We start from the raw sequence: 18722 nt of genomic DNA, 5'->3' as shown, positions 1-18722 counted from the left end.
GGGAGCCCTGGGCCTTGTCCCGGCACCGGAGCCCCGGGGAGGCTCTGCAGCGGGACCCCGCAGGCTCTGGGGCCTGTAGCAGTCAGGGTTCCAGGAGAGAAGCAGAACCGGTAGGAGAAACAGGCAGAGCTGGATGGCAGGGGACTGTTTTTCGGGTTGTGGGGCCGGCGGGGCCATGTGAACCGCACAGGGCAGGGGGTCGGGCCGGAACTCGTGGGCACCGGTGGGCACTGCCGCCCGCAGGTGCCGTTTCTTGAGAGAAGCCTCCGTGCTGCTCCGAGGGCGTTTCAGCTGGTTGAAGGATGGCCTCCCCCAGATTTTACAGGATCATCTCCCCCCAAATCAGCTGATGAGGGACTGGAATCCCATTTACGAATCACCTTCGCAGCAGCACCTCGATTCGTGTTTCTTTGAGAAACGGAGGGCGGAAGCGTGGCCAAGTCAGAAAGACCGTCAGAGTGACAAACTGAACGGTGGCGACAATAGAAAAGGGTGCGTGGCCCTGACCGGTTTGCTCAGTGGTTAGAGCGTCGGCCTGTGGACTGAAGGGTCCCAGGTTCGATTCCGGTCAAGGGCATGTACCTGGGTTGCGGGCACATCCCCAGTAGGAGGTGTGCTGGAGGCAGCTGATCGATGTTTCTCTCTCATTGATGTTTCTAACTCTCTATCCTTCTCCCTTCCTCTCTGTAAAAAATCAATAAAATATATTTTAAAAAACAGAAAGAAAAGGGTACGTGAGGAGTCAGGGGGGCAGGTCCAGCTTTGCACATTTAAATACTGGAAGCTCAGGCAAGTAGCAGCCCGCGCCTTTCCATACGGTTGATAGAACTGCTTTACAGCTGAGCTTACTGGTGGACGGAATAACTGCTCCCTTAAAACGAAGGTAACTCTCTAATTTCTTATCCCAACGATATGGAGCAGGGGTCCTCAAACTACGGCCCGCGGGCCACATGCAGCCTGCCGAAAACATTTATCCCGCCCGCCGGGTGTTTTTGCCGCCGCTGTGTGCATAGGAATTTGTTCATAGTTTTTTTTTAAACTATAGTCCGGCCCTCCAACGGTCTGAGGGACAGTGAACTGGCGCCCTGTTTAAAAAGTTTGAGGACCCTTGATATGGAGACTAAAAGGGGGCTCTGTGAATTATGTCAGGGCAACGTGCAAAAGCCAGGGCAGTCCCAGGCAAACCAGAACTTGGGGTCCCCTCACCCAGCCAGACAGGGTTGGGGGTCTTCTTTTTACCTCCCTCTCACTTTCTTCAGTATGTGTATCAGATACACAGAGTAACTCCTGCCCACTGTTAATGTCACAGTGGGGGGGGAATGCCATTAACACAATCTTGCTAATTAAAGTTTAAATAGAGCAATTTTATTAATACTGGAAGCAAGAATAAATTTTTCCATGAGTGAACCAATTTACAAGTGAAAGGATTAATTCTTAATAAACATTAAATGGATAAAAATTGTGAGCAAGTAAAGCTGCTCACACCATCCACACCAGGTGATGTCACAGAAGTAAGAGGCAGTAAGGTATAACAATTAGGAGTTTGACTTGGGGGGGCGGGGCGGGGGCGGTAAGACTGCTTTGGTTCACATTCCAGCTCCTTTGTTTCTTCGTCTCTAAGCCTCAGTTTCCCCACCTGTGAGATTAGGATAAAAATAAAGCCCACATCACAGGAGCACTTGAGGATCAAATGAAACAGTGCATGTTGAAATTGACGCAGTACCTGGCACATAATACAATTTCCATTGCCAGGAGTTGTGATATATAGCTATGCAGTCTTTGAACCAAAATATCAAGTAAGATATTTTCAGGCAACAAAATAAGATGCTACCCTTATATTTACTTTTATGACGGTTACTATTTAGTAGTCATTTTTAGTAGCATGTTCATTCAAATTATATTACCCTGGTGCCAACGTCATACTGTATTTGGAAATATCCTACCATATTACAAACTAACCTCTTCTGGAGTTATGTTAAGCATCATCCACATCTTCAAAACCTTCCTCATAAATGTAGCTCCTCTCCATGAAGTGTAATTATTGAATGTAGCTAGGTTTTTGTGATTTGTGCTGAGGGAAAAACTAGCAAAGCCAAGGACTGTTCAACTTTACTAGAAACGGTGGGGAATAAAAGAGCTTTCCTACTATGCTTTGTAGTTTATGACACTATCTCTAGATAATTCTTTAGTTCTAGAGTGACATGAAAATCAATTAATTTTAATGGTGGATAACAGATTATTGTATTTAATAGTTCATCTGATTTCATGAGGCAAAGTGAATCAGACAATGCAATGTAAATCTAATAAGAGTTGTGAGAGCTCATTTGACTGTGAAATGCAAAAATAAATGAGCTTATCAGGAACTGGATAAAAACGAAAGCATTCTATGCAAACTATATTTTGTTTATATACAGAATTAACTTAGAAGCCTTGTGGAACATAAAACATGTACTATTCCCCTTTAACTTGCTCTTAAACCTTATTCATTAAACTTGCTGTCTAAACTATGATGTGTCTGTTATTAAAGAACATAGCACAGAATGATACATGCATTTCCTCTCCTATTATGTTTTTCTTTCTAAATATAAGTAGAATGGCTTAGAAATGTTGGTGTTAAAAACTTCTTCATGAAGGCTTGTGAATAATTGAAATGATCGAGGACCAGGCTCTCACGATCTACTCATCATGTGGTATTAAAAGTAGCCTAATAAATTACTCTAATAAATAATTTTTACCATTCTTAAGTAAGCCCATTTTAACTCAGAAAGCCACTTCTTCATAAGATTTAGCATAGCTGAGACTTGGGCTAATCACCACCCCCTCCCCCAAATAATTCCTTTTACAGCCCAGTTTCCACTCCCCAATACAACAGAACGTATAAAGGCAGCTTCACTGGAAAGTTTCTTTTGAAAATGCTGTTAAGTGGTTTCTTTGAAATAATTGCAGCTCTACAGTAAAGGAATCACGAGGTTACAGTTGCCTGGTTTCTATTGATTCTCCTAGTTAATAAAGAGTTAAACAGTGAAGTATGGTCTTTTATTTTATTTTATTTTTTTTAAAAAAAGGCATTTTGAAGGTGCCAGAGAGGGAAGGCCTGGTCCTAAGTGGTCATGTGGCTACCGCCATTCATCTTGGTAGTGACTATCTGTCAAAAGTGGCAAGATTCCCTGTTAACAGCCCTGACCTGAGCAGTAATGAAGGGAGAGTGCACAGCAAAGTGTCCATTATCAGCAGGTCGGGAGCAGTAAATTGGAGCAGTTTGCTTCAATCTTGCTGCAAGTTGAAATGTAAGATAGGTGGGGATCAGCGAGAGGCAATTTTATCCTATGATCATTTTTGTCAGATCGCATCAGTGGCAACTTAGTTCGATGCATGATTTCAATTAACCAACTCTGGCCGTAATGCTTCCACTGCTGGAGAAGCTCTTTTCCAAGCCTGGTTCCTGGTTACTTATTTAAACTTACCTGAGCACACACAGGTGAGCGAAACTGCGGTGTTGGGAAAAAGGAAGGGACACCTGTGGAGGGCGACGGCTGTCAACAAACCTCGCATCGGTACACCAACCATCACTGTGTCATCAGTGGCTCCGAATGCTACCTTGCTTATCTGCAAATTTCCTAACTCTTAAATCTGTTTTACTGACCTTCAACTTCAGGGTTTAAATATGTTGAGCTTGCATATTGTTTACTCTTTGATAAAGGAAGTAGCCTTTTAGGGAGGATCAGTTCACAAAATTCTGTACTTGTGCTAAGGGAGAGAAGCTGACACAAACACAGGAAAATGAGTGTGAAGCTTTAATTCGTAGATTCCTGAGAACTATTTACTTGGTTCAGTGATTCTATAAAACATAGGCATATGTACATAGGCAAGGCCATCCCTGCTCTCTGGGAGCTGGTAATAGTAGGGAGTGCCATAAGAGGGAAACAGTGTCCTCTGGAAATTTAGAGAAAGATGACTTTTGGTTGGGGAAATCAGGACAAATGTGAAAGAGAGAAACATTTAAACTGGATCTTAGTGAGTGTAGGATATTTCCGGGTAAGATTGATGAGTGGTTTTTATTAGTTTTCTATAGTTGTCTAACATATTACCATAAACTTAGCTGCTTACATGACCACTTTATTACCTCACAGTTTCTGTGGGTCAAGAACTGGGTTAGCTGAGTCCCTTGCTCAGGATCTTACTAGACTGAAGTCAAGGTGTCAGCCAGGGCTGTGGTCACATCTGAAAGTCAGTTTCCTCACTTAAGCTCATGCAGGTTGTTTGCAGAATTCAGTTCCTTGCAGCTAAAAGACATTTCCCACTCTCTTACTGGCTGCAAGCGGGGGTTGTTCTCAGCTCCTAGAGGCCACTTGCTGTTCCCTGTCATACAGCTTCCTCCACAATATGAACTTGCTCCTTCAACACTAGCAGGATTAATCTATCTGATTTTAAGAAGGACCCAGTCCCCCTTTTGATTAACTCAAAGTCAACAGATTAGCGACCTAAGCCAAGGAGTGACATCCCTTAATATTCATAGATTTTACTCATGCTCCAAGGAAGGGGATGATACAAAGTAGTATACGTATATACCAGAGAAGAGAACCCAGGGGACTACAAGGCATTGCACTGTAGGAAGAATAGTTTTTGAGAAAAAGGGTGGGCAGAAAACACTAGGGATATTTGTGGACTGGTAATGTGTCAGAGTTCTCATCCAAATGAAAAAATGGAGGTAGTTGAGGAATATTGGCCTAGAAAGGGATTTTAGATTAAGTCTGTGTAGAATCTTAAGTTTCAGAGTACAAACTCACCAAAGAATTTTAAATGGTGACCATTACCAGCATAATTTTGGGGAAAATGTATCTGGTGTGCAGGCTGGATTGAGAGAAAAGGGGCTGTTTAGTCTATTATGGACTCTTAAGGACAGGGTCTCCTGCTGTTCACTGCCATAGCTCCAAGAAGAACATAGTGGACATTTATTATACACTAGAGACCCTGTGCATGAAATTCTGGGCTGGCGGGGGGGGGGGGTCCCTCAGCCCAGCCTGCACCCTCTCCAATCCGGGAACCCTTGAGGGATGTCTGACTGCCTCTTGCAATCTGGGACTGTTGGCTCCTAACCACTCGCCTGCCTGATTGCCCCTACCCACCTCTGCCTGCCTGCCTGATCCCCCCTAACTGCTCCCCTTCCGGCCTAACCTCCCCTAACTGCTCCCCTGCTGGCCTGATCGCCCCTAACCACCTCTGACTCTCCCCACACCTGGGACCCGGGCTTCCCTCCCTCTGGCCGGCCGCAGGTACCCAGGACCCAGGCCAGCTTCACCTGGCTGCAGGGGACGGTGGGTGGGCGGCTTCACCCGGGCCACTCTGCCTGCCTGCCTGATCACCCCTAACTGCTCCCCTACCGGCCTAACCTCCCCTAACTGCTCCCCTGCTGGCCTGATCACCCCTAACCACCTCTGACTCTCCCCACACATGGGACCCGGACTTCCCTCCCTCTGGCCGGCCACAGGTACCCAGGACCCGGGCCAGCTTCACCTGGCTGCAGGGGACGGTGGGTGGGCGGCTTCACCCGGGCCACAGCTGCAGGCACCTGGGACTGCAGGGCGGGTGGCTTGTCCCTCTCCCAGGCCACTGGCGCCTGGGACCACGGGGCAAGCAGCTTGTCCCTCTCCCGGGCTGCAGCCTGGCTGGTCCCCATTCCTCTCTCGTGAGCTCATTTGGGCCTGGCTGGTCCCCATTCCTCTCCCCAGTGTTGAGTGTCTGAGCTGTTATGGAGTGATGGCATGATGACCATTTGCATATTAGCTCTTTATTATATAGGATTTGTTGAGAGAATGAATGAATGTGGGCAGAACATACAGGGAACAATCATCATAGTCTGGATGAGTAATATCAAGGGAGGAATTAGGGAAGCAGCAATGCAAATGGACAAGAAGAGATGTACTGAAAAGGTATTGTGGAACTGTCAGCATTGGGCTTTACAAACAGATGTGGAATAGGAAGAAAAGAGAAATCAAAAGTGATGTCAAGATTTATATTGTAGGTCCCTGGGAAACCAGAAAATAATGAAAAAGAGTAATTCATTATTTAGCCTTATGCAGAGAAAATCAGTAATTGTTTGGCTAAATATTTTACTTTTTAGGCAGATTTTTGGTGTTTCGTGGACAGACCCAAATTATATTCATTAACAGTATGTGTTTTCCCACTGGCCTGTAGTTTTTTATTTATTTATTTTTTAGTTTTATTGAGCTATATATTAATTGACATACAGCACTGTGTTTAAGACGTGCAGCATAATGATTTGACTTAGATGTATTGTGAAATGATTACCACAATACGTTTAGTTAACCTCTATTATCTCATATAAATATAAAAAAAGAGAACAAGTTTTTTCTTTATGATGAGAATTCTTAGGATTTACTCTCTCAACTTTCAAATGTACCATATAGCAGTGTTAACTATAATCCTTATGTTGTACATTACACCCCTAGCACTTATTTATCTTATAACTAGAAGTTCGTACCTTTGACCACCTTCATCCAATTTCCCCAATCCATACCCTTGCTGTTGGTAACCAGAAATCTGATTTCTTTTTCTATGAATTTGAGGTGTTTTTTTTTAGATTCCACATGTAAGTGAGATCATATACAGTATTTGTCTTTCTTTGTATGATTTATTTCACATAGCATAATGCCCTCCAGGTTTATCCATGTTGTTGCACTGGCAGGATTTTCCTATTTTTGTTACGGCTGAATAATCTTCCATATATATCTACATACATATCACATTTTTTATCCATTTACCCATCTGTGGACACTTAGCTTGTTTCCATGTCTTGGTTATTGTAAATGCTGCTGCATTGAATGTGGGGGTGCAGCTATCTCTTTGATGGAGTGTTTCTGTTTTCATTTCTTTGGATGTATTCCCAGAAGTGGAATTCCTGAATCACATGGTAATTCTATTTTTAATTTTTTGAGGAACCTTCATACAGTTTTCCACAGTGGCTGTACCAATTCACAATCCCACCAACAGTGCACAAGGATTCTTTTTTTGCCAGTATTTGTTATCTTGTCTTTTTTATGTTGGCCATTCTAACAAGTGTGGGGCGATATCATGGTTTTGATTTTCATTTCCCTAATGATTAGTGATGTTGAACACCTTTTCCTGTACCTTATTATTCATACATATATCTTCTTTTCACTTTGTTGATCATTTCTTTTGTTGTAGAAGCTTTTTAGATTGACAGTGTCCCACTTATTTTTAATTTTGTTGCTTGTGGTTTAGGTATCATATCCAAAAAATCATTGCCAAGAAGCATTTTTTTTTTCTGTTTTCTTCCAGGAGTTTTATGATTTCTAGTCTTACATTCAAGACTTTAATCAATTTTGAGTTAATTTTTATTAGTGGCTTAAGATAGTCTAGTTTCATTATTTAACATGGGAATATCTAATTATCTGAGCACTTTTTATTGAAAAACTGTCTTTTCTCCATTGAGTATTCTTGGATCTTTGTCAAATATTTTAAGTCTTCGATTTAAAATATAGTATGCACAGATGTGGATAGATACATACATAAATGATGCTTATCAGTGCCATTTATATATTTAAAATCCATAATATATGTAAGTAATTTGGAAAAAATTGTGACAACCAAGATTATTGAAGAAATATAAGATAGATGGCTCTCATCAGAAAAGATGAAAGTACTTGAGCCATTGAGTCATAACCTTAGAGTGGAAGGTACCATAAGTGGCGTCCACCCAACCTTTTAACCAGTGAGCACTCTCGCAACACCCTCAGTGCATGATCATTCTATCTTTACTTGGACAGTTCCAGAGACTGAGAAGTCGCTAGATTTTTGGACAGCCCATTTAATTTTTGAACAGCTTTAATTCTAAGTCTTTCCCCATATATCAAAATATTCCTTCTTATGACTTATCTCCACTGCTCACAGCCTGGTCTGTAGAGCAATGCCCAATAGACCTAATGTTCCTCCAATGACAGCACTTCAGACCAAGGAAAGTGCCACTTTTTTGGTAAGGAATGCATTTCTGAGGACTTTGCATATTTAAAATGCATGAAAACTAAGACTAATTCTGATAAAGGCTGGTACTTATTCTTGTTTACTGGCTAAAAGTGGTACTTCTGTGGCAATAAAGGAAGTACAATTCACTAGTCCTCTAGCTTTGAACTTACACAATTCTCAATTAATTTTTAATTATGGAGAGTTGCCTTTAGAGAATAAGGAGAGCTATTTCAAATGTCTTTAAAAGGGAGAGAAACGGTACTGAAAGAAAACTGTCATGTCTCCATGGCTTCTCTTCCCAAACTCCCTCAGCATACGGGAAGAGTTGGAGGTATCCTATTAGTCTACCAAAGGAGTCCTTGACCTCATTATTCATTTATAGAGGTCTGTAAGAACAGGAAAATTAACTCTTTGAGGTATTCAAGGATTTGCATATGCAGAGGCTTATCAGTAGACCAGATAACCTGAAGTCCTTCAGTGTTGTGGCATTCTTACTGTTGCTCCTCATTCCCAGGTTTCTTAACTATAACATTGTGACCACACTTAATTATTTCCAATAGTACGTATAAGACATATATAAATTTAAAATATACATTGGCAAGTGTGAGTACCATTGCATATTTCAGTATATTTATGTGTACACATAATATCTAATAATAATAAATATCCCAAAGCCATTTATTTACTTTGTTTAAGCCTTCAACTTCACATGGGGCCAACCACAATGGAGCCAACCTCTACCACTGTTTGACAGTGTAACTTTCATCTACATATTGCTTGCAAATATGTCACTTGTAGTGTAGATATTTTTGTGTGTACTCTATTAACATTCTATATTCTTTCTCATGGAGCACTTGAGCCAAGGGAGAAATAGCAGAAACAAAAAGAAAAAACACTTTGCTTAACACTTCACATAAAGTTTTCTAGTGGTATTCTTTTTAAAAATGGGTGTTCAGATACACTTTTCAACTAACTTACTGACTCCTTGCAGGAAAGCAGTAGTTCACCACGCCACCTGTACTCCCAGTCTTCTTTAATACCCCTCTGTGTGGCATTTCCAAACTCTTGAATCCAGTAAGCAAGAAGATGGCAGCTTACTCGCTATGACCTCGGAGGAAGCATGGTTTTGGGATCGGAAGAACCTCTGGTTGCTAAGGGAAGGCCACACGCCCAGTGATTGACCAGAGGTTGAGACAGAGCTTACCAGTTCACCCAACTTGTAGAGGCAGCTTTGCTCAGGACCAGTGACTCTTCCTTGGAGGCACAGAGAGGAAAAGGCTACGAGATGCCCACACCAGATTCCTATCCCAGAGACAGATATGAACTAATGCATCCATTCCTGTCCTCACCAGCTCCTGGGCCCGCAGGACTAACCTCCGAGACCAGCTGGTTTGTAAATATTTGAATCACCTTACAGGCTTGCTAGACAGACTTTCAGGATTGCTTGGCCTGAAGAAGAAAGAGGTTCATGTTTTGTGCCTTGGGCTGGATCATAGTGGCAAAACAATAATTATTAACAAACTTTCAAATTCTCAAGCTCAGGATATAGTTCCAACAATAGGATTCAGCGTAGAGAAATTCAAATCAGCCAGTTTGTCTTTTACAGTGTTTGACATGGCAAGTCAAGGAAGATACAGAAATCTCTGGGAATACATTTGAAACATTTTACAATAAAAGTTATAAAACGCAGCCCTGGCCGAGTGGCTCAGTTGGAACATCATCCCATACACCAAAAAGTTGCAGGTTCGATCCCCAGTAGGGGCATGTATGGGAGACAACCAATCCATGTTTCTAGAGACACTCCAACTGAGTAGTGCAGTGGCATGGTTAGGGGCTGGAGCAAGATTAGAGCTACCTGACAAGTAATCGGTATGTGAAGAAGTAGAATCTCTTTGTGTAGAAAATGTTGGTAGCAAAAGAAAATACCAGAGATCAAGAAGAGGACATATTTGAGTGCTGATGGGAAGAGTCTTTCAATAAAGGAAAGATGGGAAGCAGTGTGGGACAGAGAGTTAATGAGAGTAGGAGAGTAACCAGTGGTGTGAGGTTTCTGAGAAAGAGAAGGGAGTAGAATCAGAGCACATCTGGACTCACTGGTCTTTGAAAATAGGAGGAACAGAGGTTGGAAACAGAGGTGGGTTTTTCATGGTTATGGGAAGGTGAAGGAGTTCCTTTGGAAGATGTACAATTTTGCAAAGAAAGACTTGATACCCCCAGTCTTTTATATTAACCAAATGCACAGGCTGAGGACGTACTTCCCCCTTCAACACACACACACACACACACACACACACACACACACACACACCAACATATTTAAGGTCATAAAAAAGACGATAGAGGGAAAATAACTATTTAATGAGGAACCAAATAATGACAACGACAATAAGAATAGCTATGACTGCATCAGGACTGAATTCCATTCCTTAAAATCCATGCTAAAGACTCAAAGTTTTGGCATAAAATTAGTTGCAAACAAGGCTTTGAAAGTCAACCAAAGAATTCAGGTTATTGAGTTCCTGTCCTGAGATAGGACTAGAATGGGATGAGCTGTATAGCTAATGTGAAAAGTAAAACTTTAATTTCTGTTTTCTTTGCATTCTTTGAAATGATGTGTAAATCAGAACCAACTGAATTAAACAGGTGATACACAGCACTTGAATACAGTGATTAATGATACCTACTCAGTAATTTATGGGAAAATCCTATTGAGCTTGGATATTGTCATGACCATTTTTACCACACGCTATAGTTCAATACCTGTGTAAGATATCACCTTAAAAATTTACATTATCTATTTTTCTCCACATTATAAACTTAAGTAGACAGATACTTTTGGCCAGTCTTGGTAAGAGGCACTATGTATCATCTTGTTGTGCTTTTATGGGTTTTCTTACACTATCATGATATTTTACAGTATCATGATGTAAAGGGGAAAAGGATTAAAAGTATGTAAAATAAAGAAATTTACGTACTCTTTATATAGACTCATTCTTATCTTTAGCTTACCCAATTCAAAATCCAAAGACTATGTATATGTGTGTGTGTGTGTCTTGAATTATATATAAAAAAAGATCCCAGTAAGAGTATATAATTAAAAATAACTGAAAATAGTTTGTAAACTGCTGCTTGTTTTATACTGATTTTAAAAAATCCTTACTAGTTTTTCATATTTGCTGTATGAAAGGACTCAGATTTCATAATATACAAAGAAGTTTATGTGATATATAGAGCAGAGCCATAAACCATATTTTATGCATAACAGAGATTAAATGTACAGTTGGTATATTTCACTAAGATGGAAACCATGTCAAAAGGCTTACATTTTGATAAGTTTCCTTTTGGGGGGCATTTTAAATTATTTAAGTTGAAGAATAAAATGACTTGTTTGTGAATTTACATGCTCTTTTTAATCATCCTTAGGTAATACTGATATGGCAAAGATGCTAAATTACAGGCAGCAGTGGGAATCTGCTGTGTAAAAGGCCCAGAATAGTTTTGTATATGAGTCTATGAGGAATATTCTGTTCAAGGAGTGGAGACATAAGAAAATTACCTAACTCCTGAACCACACATTAAGAGTGTAGTCAGCTGTTGTAAATGCGTATCCAACAACAAACCATTATGTATCTTCAGCTTAATTATATGTGCTTATTGCACACCTGTACTGGAGAGTAAAGGCTGCTATTTGCATTACTTGTGGTTTTTCTATCAAAACAGCATTAGCATTATGGAACTTCTCAAGGATATATGATGACTCTGGCTTGAGTGTGTGAGTCCTTTATTTTGTGCACAACCCAAACAAGATTAGGGGAATAAATTAGGAAATAATTTTAATCATGATAGCAAAGAATTTCTAAATTTAGAAATGTGAATTTATAGACATGGACAAACATCAGCAAAATTACAAAGCTTTTGTAAATCAACCGGACATTTAGGAAGAGTAAAATGTTAGATGAAATCAGCATTTAATTTTTCCCCTAGAGTTCCATCTTAAAGGGTATTAATTATGATGATGATGATAGTGTTATTTACAGAGAACTTCAGAATAGGAAAAAAATGTTAAGCTACCAAATAATTTATGATTTACAGTTTTTACAAGTCCCATTAAGTAAACAAAATTGTCCTGTTTGTTTAAGAGCATCTAACTAACTAAAAGGAAGTATCAAAACATTTCTTATGTGCAAAGTACATTTTAGAAGTAAAAAATATATATGTATGGGAAACAACTGCAAAAGATTATAAGTGGCTCTAAACAAAAGAATTTTATGGAGCAGTTCATTCATATATATTACCAAAACTTGTTATTTTTACAAATCAAATTCCTCAGTGATTTTGATACATACTTACTTTAAAAGCATCTAAGAATCATTAATCAGTCATTTAACTTCACCACTGTCTATACATAATCTTTCCCTATTTTCCCTTTACTACTATGTTCCTTGCCAAGGGGAGAAAGTGAGCTTGCAGTAAGGAACATAACACATGTCCTGATTAACATAATCCTATTATCTTAATGAAAATAATACCATTTCAGAGGAATAAACAACAAATGGTGCCCAATGCGAAGAGAAAATTAAAATTCTATTTGGTATTCCCACAGGGTCTAGTACCAATCCTACAGTTGAAGTTTGATAGTTTTTCAAGAAGACAAAAGCTTAGTAAATTAAGGGATTTGGATTCATGAAAAATATGACTAAATAATATTATTGACTTATAGAAGACACAAGAAAGGAGCAGGTGGTGGTTTGGCAAAAATATATAGTCATTTTAGTAGATGCCTCTTAATATGAAACATGAATTGTATTTCTTACAGCCACAGAAAATTTACATCTAGTAACACCAACAAGTTTCTAGAAATATAAGTAATGCTCTAGTAATATTTTTCTTAGAATAAAATTTAGGGCCAAATATAAAGATAAGCAAAAATTTTCCAGCTCTTGCTTATAATGCCATATTTTAAAGGTTCTATAACTTTCATTCACAAAAATCAGAGATACTAAAATAAATATGGTCACTTTTTAATATTACAATATATTTCTAAACTAATTATAATGCCATATTTTAAAGGTTCTATAACTTTCATTCACAAAAATCAGAGATACTAAAATAAATATGGTCACTTTTTAATATTACAATATATTTCTAATTTTGCCTCATTTTCTTGATATTTAGATAGATTATTTTTAACTCATTTTATTTAGAAATACTTATTTTTATTCAACTATAGCAGCAACATTTTTCTTAGGAATTGCTTTTAGAGTGAAGCCATCTGCGATGAATAGAACAAGGAAGTAATTTTTTTTTAGAATTTAGATTATCTCCACAATGTCTATTACATATTTTTGCAACTCAGCAAATTATTTCATTCTCTCCCCCTAGTATGGAAATTTAATCTAGGTATTTATTTCACTTTCGGTAACCTATTTGAAGAAAGACTAACTACCCTTCAGTATACAGTATTACATTATGCATTCAAAACTGATACTATAAATTATGCAATCTAACAAAAAATTATTAATGGTTGGGGGTGGGGAGATACTTCCATGAAACCTCCACTGCTAGCAATAGAAGTAATTTTCTTTTTGCCCATCAGTAAAAAGAAAGGAACCTAGAGTGTCTGTGTTTAAGCGGGTCCATTGCATTCACTCTATTTTACACATCACTGTTTATAAAGACAAACAACAGTAAGGCCTCAAAACAAACTTCAAGTCTAAATCAGAGTTCACCTTTAAACACCAGTAAACAGATACTGTCCATTTTAATATACAATTCATGACAGCAGATTAAGGAGAGAATTGTCATTTTACTATATTATATTGGTGACAGATTGGCCAGCTCTTTTCCTCTGCTATTGTTACTAGTGTTCCCCAAATGGAATATTTTTAATGATTAAAATCACTGAATGTAGACTCTAAAGCCTTTTGGGCCATTTTAATACCATCTGAATTAGAGAAGGGATTCTGCAGACCCTGGAGTGTTGTAGGAAATGGCTGCCTCCTCTAGACGCAGGGCTAGAATAAGTGAGAACCCTGGCCCGGACCATTCAGCGGCATCCCAGGCCAACACAGGAATCTCAGATGAGGGTGAAAACCATGAACTCATGGGCCATATCTATATTATAAAAACCCAGTAGCCCTAATGCCATAACGACTAAAGACTGGTGTGGGTGGGCGGGGCCACATGATTTTGCACGCTGGGCTTCTAGTAGCCATATATTTGTGATCCTCCCCACCCCCACTCACTTCAGCACTTTCCAACACCAGGAGTCTAGGTTCAAGGAGCTGATTAGGTTTTTGCAGAAATGGTTCACCAGACAGGGTTATATCTGCTGCAAAGGACATGGGGTCTAGAGGCTGGGTAGAAAAGATGGATCAGATCACAGGAAGGAGGCTGGAGAAGCAAAGCCATTGAGGAGATTTTACTGAGAGCACAGGTCCTTCCACCCCTTATTCCACGCCCCTTCGTAATGACAGTTGTCATAATAGAGCATTTCACATCAAACAGTGTAAATCTGGGGGGCAGATGTTGAATTTGCAGAACTCTGTTTTATAGAAAGTTTTTTGTTTCTAAAAATATTTAATGTAAAAATTATAGAAAAAAGCAATACGGGAATTCAGTGTGGATTAAGACAAATCTTACTATAATTTCTTGGATTTGTGCTCATAACAAGTATACTATATCCCAGAGTCTCAGAAAAACACACACCCAGATTTTATATGAAAATATCCTGCCTAGATATTCATACCCTATTTTTCAAATAGACTGTCCCAATACTATTAAAATTATAAAGTAACTCACATTGGTTTTGCTTTATTTTTATGTGTACAACAGTATTTCTTATTCTAAGAATGAAATCTCATTGACTCTAAGATATTCTTATCTGCATTTTATCCTTAAATTATTAATTTATTAAAAATTAATAAATCCTTAATACATAAAGATAATATTCTAAGGACTCACAAATCTGCTCAAAGTCCATTCTGTTTCCCAGATTTGATTTAATGTTAGGTCTTATCACTGTGTGCTAAAGGAAAAAAATTTGTTCTGTTTTGTTTTGTTCTGATTATTTAATATTTTTGGTATGGGGTGGGGAATTTCAAGTAGGATCCTTAATTAATTTATTTCACAAGACATTTATACTCATTGTAGAAAAAGTAGGAAATTTGTACAACAAAAAAGAAAATTGAAAACTCCCAATTTAATTAGCATTTTGGAATATATACTGCCAGATATTTTTTCCTATGAATGAATGTGTGTGTGTGTGTATCTTTACAATTTCTAATACAACCATATTATTCAATGAGTTACATACTCATTTTTGATAGAAAAACCAGGTCTCATTCACAATGGAAATTAAATTGGAAGAAACTGGAGATGGAATTGTCACAGCCTCCATCCTGAGGGAATCTGAAAACTCAAATTCCACAACAAAAAATTCTGGCTCCCAATTTTCAACATAATTATTTTCTTATGGGGATAAACAAAAACATATTATGAGAAAAGGAAAAAAATTGTTCTGTTTTGTTTTGTTCTCATTATTTAATATTTTTGGTATGGGGTGGGGAATTTCAGGTAGGATCCTTGTATTATTAATGAAAATAAACTGCTTCACTTTTCCATAATGCTGCTGGTAATGAATGAGATAAATTATTATACACTGGATTATACCATATGAAATATGGTGGGTTGAATTGTGTCCCCCCAAAAGATATGTTCAGGTCCTAATCCCAGGTACCTGTGAATGTGACCTTAATTATAAATAGGGTCTTTACAGATACAATCCAGTCAAGATGAAGCCATGCTGGACTGGGGTAGATTCTCAATCCAATGACTGGTGTCTTTATAAGAGAAAGGAGAGAGAGCCCTGGCCAGGTGGCTCAGCAAAGACCCTATCCTTGGGTGAGGATTAAAAGAAAAAGAGAAAGGCAAGGGAGACTTGGATGCAGATACACAGAAGACACACACCGGGAAGAAGGCCAGGGGACAGTGAAGGCAGAGAGTGGAGGATAGTTATAAACCAAGGAACACCAAGCATTGCTGACAACCACCAGAAGCTAGGAGAAAGAGTCTCTTTTTAGAGCTTCCGGAAGGAACCAATCCTATTGACACCTTAATTTTGGACTTCTGACCTCACAAAGTATAAGAGAATGAATTTCTTTTGTTTTGAGCCCGCCAGGAAATGACTATATATAGTATGTGTAAATTTGTAAGATGCACATACTTCAGATCATTTTCTGGCATAAAAAGAGTCAACATAACCCTGGACTTCCCATGCCTCCAGAAACAGGTAAGAAAACCCATGTGAGTATCTGGAGAATTCTTTTTGATTATCAAAACTCTAAAGACATTGACTTACCTTTTCTCATAATATGTTTTTGTTTATCCCCATAAGAAAATAATTATGTTGAAAATTGGGAGCCAGAATTTTTTGTTGTGGAATTTGAGTTTTCAGATTCCCTCAGGATGGAGGCTGTGACAATTCCATCTCCAGTTTCTTCCAATTTAATTTCCATTGTGAATGAGACCTGGTTTTTCTATCAAAAATGAGTATGTAACTCATTGAATAATATGGTTGTATTAGAAATTGTAAAGATACACACACACATTCATTCATAGGAAAAAATATCTGGCAGTATATATTCCAAAATGCTAATTAAATTGGGAGTTTTCAATTTTCTTTTTTGTTGTACAAATTTCCTACTTTTTCTACAATGAGTATAAATGTCTTGTGAAATAAAAGTAATTAATAGGGACTTTGCTTAGTGCAATCATGAAATTTGTATTTATCCTAAGTCAGATATTTCCCTGACCTTATCATTGTGCCAGGAGAAAATAACATAAGGGACCCAAGTCGCCTTGCCTTGGAAAAAATTTTTTCCTATACACACACACACACACACACACACACACACACACACACAGCCAACTAATAGAAGAGTGTTAGCTTTATCAGCAGTAAGATGTAAAGGAGACATAAATCACGGATGTAGCTGACATTTAACCAATTTAGATTCCTTTCACACAACTTTCAATTTCAAGTGTGTCCTTTGATTCTTCATTTAGAGAAAACAATCCTGTCTGCTGATCAGAAGACGTCTACCCAAGGCTGCCCCATCCCACAGCTCCAGAAGCTTATGCGGTCCCAGCAGAGTCAGACGTGAATATGCAGCACACAGCCAACCCAGGGGGCCATATGACAGCCCTGAGACAAACCCCATTTCTCAGACACACGGAGTCCTGCCCATTAAAATATGTAAGAATGTCCTGTTGTTTTATGGCACTCCCAGCTTTTAAAAACAATTTCTAGGCTCCCTGTTAATATTAGGACAAACAAAATAATTAAAATGAAATGGCTGACAAGGCCCTAACATGATCCTGACCTACCTTGCCAGCCACATTTCCCCTGTGTGCACCTACTCCCACACCCCAGGCCTCTTTTAATTCCTCAAATGTTCCATGATCCTTCCTGTCACAGGGCATTTGCATATACTGTTCCACCTGCCAGGAGTTCTCTTCCTCCCCAGTTCTTTACCGATCCAACTCCTAGTTCAGATTTCATCTGGGTCTGTGTTTCTTCCAAGTTAACTTTCCATACCTTCCAGACTATGTCAACCACCCACATCTACTCTCACAATACAATATTCCTCTTTTCTAACACTGACCAAGGATGGAATTTTACATTTATTTGTATGATTATTTTATTAATGCCTACTGCATCCTCTAGAATGTCAGCTCTCTGAGAGAAGAGAAAAAGCTTTTTCTTTCTCACCACAGAACTTTCTGCACTTGGACAGTGCCTGGCATATAGCTGGGCTCTACATAAATACTTATTGAATGCATATATGGAAATACAAACTTTAAAAATTCTTCCAAGTTCTCTGTTCTTGAGAACCTTCCTCTCTAAGTCCAGGAGACATGAAACTGCATTCACCTGTTCACAGATAAGAGAACTTTGAAAGCAGTGGAGTCCTGTGGCCATCCACATACCAGTGCTTAACTGTGGTGAGCGTTATCATACCTTTTGAAGTATCCTGCTGGCTGTTCTCTCTCATGTATCCTGTTCCCAGCGTGAAATTTTCACCATTTCTCCTTTATATGTGCACGGTAGATTCAATTAGCCATGCCACTTAGTAATATCATGAGGCCAAGAAACAGAGACTAGTTCAAGGGTTTTATCCTCTCCTTGTGCCTTATCAGTCGCAAAGCCACGTGTTCCCAAAACCTTTTACTATGCCTGGAAGTGGGGTTCTGCAACCATGTGAACAGTAGCAGGCATCAATGCCAATGCAGGACCTTTGACCTTCATGATGAGTCCCAAAGTGTTTTGCTCAAGGCCTACACCCAAGCCCCAGTCGTCACCACTGGATAATCATTCCAAAGGAAAGAAACATTTTCTCTCTTTTTTTGTCTAACTCAGGCAGGAATAAAGCCCATGGTGACAGCCAAGCACAGTGTTCTTATGCTTCACTCAGACAATGTATGAACAGTGTCTGCCTATTCTCTTATAGAAACATAAAAGGCAAAATATGTGATTTCAGAGAGAAGAGGAGTCATTACCAGTGCATTTAGTGATGTCACATATTCTCTCTTCTTGCAAACAGATCCTCTCATGGAAAAGACCTTGGGATACACTGCTTATATATTTGCAGTCTGTTTATTTTATGCACTTCCTTTGAGAAGGAAAAGTCACTATAGGGTAGTTTCAGGGTCCCAGG

This window comes from Myotis brandtii, unplaced genomic scaffold (genome assembly GCF_000412655.1).
Source record: "Myotis brandtii unplaced genomic scaffold, ASM41265v1 scaffold374, whole genome shotgun sequence".
Classification (NCBI taxonomy): Eukaryota; Metazoa; Chordata; class Mammalia; order Chiroptera; family Vespertilionidae; genus Myotis; species Myotis brandtii.
Note: the sequence above shows the minus strand (reverse complement) of the source record.